We start from the raw sequence: 8,168 nt of genomic DNA, 5'->3' as shown, positions 1-8,168 counted from the left end.
AACATACCGTGCTCATGGCTGGGAAGAATCAACATTGTTAAAATGTCCATACAACCCAAAGCAATATACAATTTTAATGCAATCCCTATTAAAGCTCCATGTCATACTTTAAAGATATTGAAAAAAATAATACTTCATTTTATATGGAATCAGAAAAAACCTTGAATAGCCAAGACATTACTCAGAAATAAAAACAAAGCAGGAGGAATTACACTACCAGACCTCAGACTATATTATAAATTGATAGTGATAAAAACAGCATGGTACTGGCACAAAAACAGAGAAGGAGATATCTGGAACAAAATAGAGAAACAAGAGATGGATCCAGCTACTCTCCATTATTTGATCTTTGACAAGCCAATTAAAAACATTCAGTGGGGAAAAGATTCCCTATTTCTGGGTGAACTGGCTGGCAACCTGTAGAAGACTGAAACTGAACCCACACCTTTCACCATTAACTAAGATAGACTCTCACTGGATTAAAGATTTAAACTTAACACATGAAACTATAAAAATACTAGAGGAGAGTGCAGAGAAAACCCTTGAAGAAATCAGTCTGGGCAAGTATTTTATGAGGAGGACCCCCACTCCCACCCCCAGGCAATTGAAGCAGCTTCAAAAATACACTACTGGGACCTAATCAAACTAAAAAGTTTCTGCACAGCCAAGAACACAGTAAGTAAAGCAAGCAAACAGCCCTCAGAATGGGAGAAGATACTTGCAGGTTATGTCTCTGACAAAGGTTTAATAACCAGAATCCACAGAGAACTCAAACATAAACAAGAAAAGAACAAGTGATCCCATCGCAGGCTGGGCAAGGGACTTGAAGAGAAACTTCTCTGAAGAAGATAGGCACACGGCCTACAGACATATGAAAAAATGCTAATCATCTTTAATCATCAGAGAAAGTAAATCAAAACTACTTTGAGATATCATCTAACTCCAGTAACATTAGCCCATATCACAAAATCCCAAGACCAGAGATGTTGGCGTGGATGTGGAGAAAAGGGAACACTTCTACACTGCTGGTGGGAATGCAAATTAATACATTCCTTTTGGAAAGATGTTTGGAGAACACTTAGAGGTCTAAAAATAGATCTGCCATTCAATCCTATAATTCCTCTACTAAGTATATACCCAGAAGACCAAAAATCACATCATAACAAAGATATTTGTACCAGAATGTTTATTGCCGCCCAATTCATAATTGCTAAGTCATGGAAAAAGTCCAAGTGCCCATCGACCCACAAATGGATTAATAAATTGTGGTATATGTACACCATGGAATATTATGCAGCCTGAAAGAAAGATGGAGACTTTACCTTTTTCATGTTTACATGGATGGAGCTGGAACATATTATTCTTAGTAAAGTATCTCAAGAATGGAAGAAAAAGTACCCAATGTACTCAGCCCTACTATGAAACTAATTTTGGGCTTTCACATGAAAGCTATAACCCAGTTATAACCTAACAATATGGGGAACTGGGAGAGGGAGGGGAGAGAGGGAGGAGGATGGGCAGAGGGAGGGTGATTGGTGGGATTACACCTGCGGTGCATCTTACAAGGGTACATGTGAAACTTAGTAAATGTAGAATATAAATGTCTTAACACAATAACTAAGAAAATGCCAGGAAGGCTATGTTAACCAGTGTGATGAAAATGTCAAACGGTCTATAAAAGCAGTGTATGGTGCCCCATGATCGCGTTAATGTACACAGCTATGATTTAATAAAAATAAATAAATAAATAAATAAAAGAGTTTTCAGAACTACATTGGATACTAATAATGGACCTACAGAGGCTAATTTAAAGTGCCTATCAGGGCATAATAAATCCTGCAGAAGCCTCAGCCTCTGCAATATCATCACAGGTTAATAGATTTATAAATCATAAACATTAATAAAACTCTTCAGGTGGCATCCAGTTTCTTATAGGCTTCTTCAAGGAGTATAACATGTTCTTAACCTGAGAGGAATTATGAAGAACATCTAAGTCCTTTAGAAGAGCATTCTGGTTTGGAATTAGTGTCAAAATTTCTTTCTGAAGTGTGGGTGTTTTGAGACTTTTCTGAGAAAGTTCTGGAAGAGAGAGCACACTCCTCCTATCCATTTGAAGCACATGTTTTAGTGTCTTCTCTTCGTCTTCTACCTCACTCTCTGGAATTTCAATTTTGTTCTTTAGACTCTGAATATCCTCAGTCATCAATTCTGCCGTCTCTACCATTCTTTCTATTTCTTCCTGCAATAATGCCAGACCTTCTTTATTAGCTTGCTCCCGTGCCCTTTCCACATCCAGTAGACTTGACACATGAGTTCAACCCTTCAGCTTTTCAGGAGGGACTTGCAGGGTTTCACAAAGTTGGAGCAATCTTTTTTTCAATAAGTTGAGATGATATTGTATTTCTTCCTTTTCTCAACTACTATTACTCAAAATTGTTATTATTACGGATTCCCTTATTGTTTGGAAATGCTCTCTGCTACTCTTTGAAAGTGGTTGCCAGGTTTTCCTTTCGTTGGGTGCTATCTTTATCTGTTTTATATTAGTATGCTTTGTCCTTCAGAAGACAGATGGTTTGAATGATTTTTATTTCTTTTTCCTGTGTTTCTAACCTTTTTCTCTGACAACTCTTCATCATCATCAGTTTTTCTTTTTGAATTTCTTTTTAACTCTTGAGACATTTTCTTGGAAACTTGTGGTTTACCAGGCATCTTGATCACTAACTTCTCAGGAACCCTTCTGGAAGCCACGCTCAGGATAATTTGCGCCCAATCGAACGCTGAGGAGATCGCCACTTCTATTCAACATAGTGCTGGAAGTTCTATCCAGAGCAATCAGGTAAGAGATGGAAATTAAGAGAAGGAAATGGAGAAAGAGGAGGTCCAATTATCACTCTTTCCTGATGATATGATCTTAAAACTAGAAAACCCCAAAAATTCTCCCAAGAGACTCCTGGATTTGATAAATATATTCAACAAAGTCTCAAGTTATAAAATCAGTGTGCACAAATCAGTAGCATTCCTATACACCAATAACAGTCAATCAAAGACTCAATACCTTTCAAAATAGCTATAAAGAAAACAAAATATCTAGGAATATATTTAACCAAGGAGGTGAAAGATCTCTACAAAGAGATCTACAAATCACTGGGGAAGGAAATTGTGGACGATATAAGCAAATAGAAATCCATTTTGCTTATGGATTGGCAACATCAACATTGTTAAAATGTCCATACTATCCAAAGTGATTTACAGATTCAATGCAATCCCCATCAAAATATCAACATAATTGTTTGCAAATCTAGAAAAAATAATTCTACACTTCATCTGGAATCAGAAAGGAGTCTAAATAGCCAAAGCAACCTTAAACAAAAGAAACAAAATGAGAATCATTCTACAAGACTTTAAGCTACAGTACAAAACTATAGAAAACAAAACAACAAAATATTGATACAAAAATAAAGACATAGACCAATGGAACAGAACAGAGAGCCCAGATATAAAATCCTTCACATATTCCATCTGATCTTTGACAAAGTAGGCAGGAATATACACTGGAGAAAAGAATCCCATTTTAATAAATGTTGCCAAGAAAATTGGATAGCTGCACGTGGAAGACTGAAACAGAATCCATATCTCTCACTACTTAGTAAAATTAATTCAAGATGGTTACAGACTTTAATATATGAAACTATAAGAATTCTATCAGAAAATATTAGAAAAACTCTTATAGATATTAGCCTAGACAAAACATTTATGTAGAGGACCCCAAGGGCAATCATAGCAGCGACAAAAACAAATAAATGGGGTTTCATTAAATTAAAAAGCTTCTGCACAGCCAAGGAAACAATCAATAGATCAAGTAGACATCCTACAGAATGGGAGAGAATGTCTGCATGCTCTAGATCTGATAAAGGCCTAAAAACAAGTATCCACAAAGAACTCAAGCAAATCCACAAGAAAAAAATATCAAACAACTCCATTAAAAAGTGAACAAAACATATGGACAGAAGATTTTCAAAAGGAGATTAATGGCCAATAAACATATGAAAAAAATGCTCCATGTTACTAATCATTAGAGAAATGCAAATCAAAACCACAATGAGATATCACCTAGTCCCAGTGAGAACAGCTTTTATCAAAAAGTCCCAAAACGGTAGATGCTGATGTGGATGTGAAAAGAAAGTAACACTTACACACTGTTGATGGGACTGCAAACTAGTATACCTTCCGTGGAAAACAGAACGGAGATTCCTCAAAGAACTAAACACAGATCTACCATGCTATCTGACAGTCCCACTACTGGGTATTTACCCAAAGGAAAAAAAAGTCATTTTTATCAAAAAGACACTTGCACTAGAATGTTTACTGCAATACAATTAATAATAACAAAATTGTGTAATCAACCCAAGTGCCCATCAATTCATAAGTGGATTAATAAAATGTGGTGTATGTATACCATGGAGCAGTACTCAGCCATAAAAAACGAATTAATACCTTTGCAACAATCTGAATGAAACTGGAGACCATTCTCCTGAGTGAAGTATCAACAAGAATGCACAAGCCCACATATACTCACTATTAAACTGGAAGTAACCAATCAGCACTCACATGCACAGATGGAAGTAAAACCCAGTGGAAATCAAGCAGGTGGGAGGGGGAGGAGAGGACGGGGGAAATCATACTGAGTGGGTACAATGTACACTATCTGGGTGGTGGACACAGTTAATAACTTTGACTCAAGCAGTACAAAGGCAATCCCTATAGCTAAAACATTTGTACTCCCATAATATTTTGAAATTTAAAAAATTACATCCCTTTAAAATTTATTTTAGAGTATAAAAAGAGGGTAGACTTTAACTTTATTCTAAATAGTTGAACATCCTCTCTTTTCATTTGTTAAATAAATTCACTGATATTGACTGGGTGCCTGTAACTCAGTGGCTAGGGGGCCAGCCACATACACCGGAGTTGGCAGGTTCGAATCCACCCCAGGGCGCCAAACAACAATGACAACTACAACCAAAAAATAGCCGGGCGTTGTGGGGGGCGCCTGTAGTCCCAGCTACTTGGGAGGCTGAGGCGAGAGAATCGCTTAAGCCCAAGAGTTTGAGGTTGCTGTGATCTGTGACGCCACGGCACTCTACCCAGGATGACAGCTTGAGACTCTGTCCCCCCCAAAATAAAATAAAATAAATAAATTCACTGGTATAAATGGTTCTCTTTATGATACAGTAAATGTATCTATACATTTGAATTGTTCCTGGCAAACATATCACCTTTATTAACTTCTGTTTCCTTAGGCAGTGAAATCTATCATGATTCACTAATCCTCCAAAAAGGGTGGGAGATAAAATAAGAGAATACAAGAAAATTACCACATTTAAGAAGTTAACAGATTGAACAAATTTCATATGAAGAAATAAATTAAGACAGGTCATAGCTCATGCCTGTAATCCTAGCACGTGGGAGGTGAAGGCAGGAGGATTGCTTGAGGTCAGGAGTTTGAGACCAGCCTGAGCAAGGGCAAGACCCCATCTCCATCAAGAATAGAAAAAATTAGTCAGGCATGGTGTTGCATGCCTGCGGGGCCAGCTACTGAGGAGGCTGAGGCAGGAGGATCACGTGAGTCCAGGAAATGGAGGTCGCAGTAAGCTATGATGACGTCACTGCACTCTATCTCAGGTGATAGAGTGAGAGACCCTGTCTCAAAATAAAAAAAAAGAAAGAAATTAAATAATCTATTACAGAGGAAGCATAACTACTGGGAGTACAAAAATTTAAAATAAACATAATAAATATTCTCAGAGAAATAAGGGACAATATTAGAATCATGAAATAGGAGCAAGCAATAATATGGAAGAACAAATTAGAGATATTGATCTTTTTTTTCTTTTTATTAAATCATAGCTATGTACATTGATATGATCATGGGGCATCATTCACTAGCTTCACAGACCGTTTGACACACTTTCATCACATGGTTAATATAGCCTTCCTGGCATTCTCTCAGTTACTGTACCAAGACACTTGAAAAGGATAATTTTTGAGATCAAGAACTTAGTGATTTGAATGACTAGCAAAAGAATGAATTGGGTGAGGGAAACATAGTCAAGAAATGCTCCGTAAAGGCGTTAGAAAGGGATAAAGTAATGGGAAGTATAAGAGAAAAATTAAGAAGTAGTGAAGAGAGGCATAGATATGTCAATTAAACATGTTGGACAAAGTCGTTTGTTGAGACAGAGCCTCAAGCTGTCGCCCTGAGTAGAGTGCTGTGACATCACAGTTCACAGCAACCTCCAACTCCTGGGCTTAAGCTGATTCTCTTGCCTCAGCCTCCCAAACAGCTGGGACTACAGGCGCCTGCCACAACACCTGGCTATTTTTTGGTTGTGATTGTCATTGCTGTTTGGCAGGCCCGGGCTAGATTCGAACCTGCCAGCTCTGGTGTATGTGGCTGGCGCCCTAGCAGCTTGAGCTATAGGTGCTGAGCGTCGACAAAGTCTTAATGATAAAAGTCTGTTTGCAAATGTAGCCCCTACTTACTTTGTTTAAAAAATACTTTGAAACTGTAACCATACTCATCAGGGTGAGTTGTGCCTTCACTCCAGGTAGCAATATTGGGATTGATGAATGCAGCTATATTGCCTGTTAGTAAAAATAGTTCACTAGTTCTGTACCTATGTAACCTTATTCTATTTGAATAAGAGAGGATGGACAGGGAGGTACTTGCTAGCCTAGTATCATTGCCTATGATCTAGAAAAGTACAGTTGATCAACCTAATGTCCCTTCCAAAGGTGGAAAATTTTCAGTGTAAGAGAAGGAAGAATACTAGCTGAGGTTAAAAAAAAAAAAAAAGACTATGTCAATGTTTCCTCAAAGAGTCCCAGAAAGGGCAGGGGGGCGAGTAAATGGAGGAGGGGAACTATTTGAAAAAAATAATGTTGAAAATTTCTCAGAATTAAATATATCACATGAGGTTGAATGTGTTCAGAGAATTCCAAATAGAAGAGATAACTAAATACCCCACATTAAACACATTATAATAAAGATTTCCAAAGAGAAAATTATAAACTATTTCAAAGAGATAAAATATGTCAGTCAAGATGAACAAATACCAGATTGCAAGGGCCAGACATTTCCATAGCAACACTGAAGGTAAAAGAATGTAATATATTCAAATTTTTGAAGAAATATACACGTGCCTCTTTGGGTTTTAGTTTATAACATAGAATTTTCCACGAGCTTGAAAAAAATGGTGAAGGGAATTAAGACAGTTTTGAAGGTTAGATTTATACCGAAACATTAGCTTAGCTCTTACACCTGAAGGAGGAAGATGTAGGTTTATTCAGTCCACTTCTGTCCTTCTATTAAGGTTCATTAAGTGAATCTCAGTATTTCTGTACTGTATGTGAACTTACATAGTGAACTTGTTCCAATCTGTTGCAGTTGTATAAATCCAGTAAATCAACAGAAGATTCGCTTCAGCTGTATACTATGGAAACCAAATAGCAGTGACTTCAATGCATGAGCCTTCTATTTTTGTATCATTTTAATTGTGAAAATTTCCAAGCATGTGAAAGAGTAGAGAAAAACATCTAACCACCACGTGCCACCAGTCAACTATGTTTATTCTCACCTTCCACTTTTTTTGGCAAAATCACTCTACAGGTGGTGCTGTGTGCTTCCCATAGATTCACAGCAAGCACATCATCTCTGGTTGTCTAAGTTAGTGGTTCGGGCAATACAAGATGACAGCATTAGTTAGATGCCCAGTCCTACAACCCAGCCAATCCCACCTGGGCATAAATCCTGCAGGAAATTCCATAAGGGACTATGACTGCACAGATATGCAACATAGCCTTGTTTCCGAGATGGAAAAGTGACGACAAAACAGCATATGCCCCAGGGCTCTATGGGGAACTCCTGCAAGGGAATAAGCTCTAGCAGCAAAGACCAGTGAGCCGGATATATATACCCAGCAAGAGTGAAGCAAGTATATGAAAAAGGCAGATCGTAACTTCTGCTTCATAAAATCCAGTCACAAAATAAATACCGCATGTTTTACAAGAATACATTCAAGTATAAGGTTACACATCAAACACTTTGGAAGTTTGTCTCAGGGGAGGCAAGTGTAAAAAAGGAATGAAGCTTTTAAGAAAATGAAACG

General features: G+C 37.6%; 1 pseudogene; it reads right to left on the bottom strand.

Annotated features, from left to right (window-relative positions):
* Nucleotides 1–1,910: 1,910 nt before the first annotated feature.
* On the bottom strand, nt 1,911–2,709 carry LOC128594663 (centromere protein Q-like; annotated as a pseudogene).
* Nucleotides 2,710–8,168: the final 5,459 nt, after the last annotated feature.

The sequence above is a fragment of the Nycticebus coucang genome, chromosome 9 (genome assembly GCF_027406575.1).
Source record: "Nycticebus coucang isolate mNycCou1 chromosome 9, mNycCou1.pri, whole genome shotgun sequence".
NCBI lineage: Eukaryota > Metazoa > Chordata > Mammalia > Primates > Lorisidae > Nycticebus > Nycticebus coucang.
Note: the sequence above shows the minus strand (reverse complement) of the source record. Positions and strands in the feature narration are given on the sequence as shown.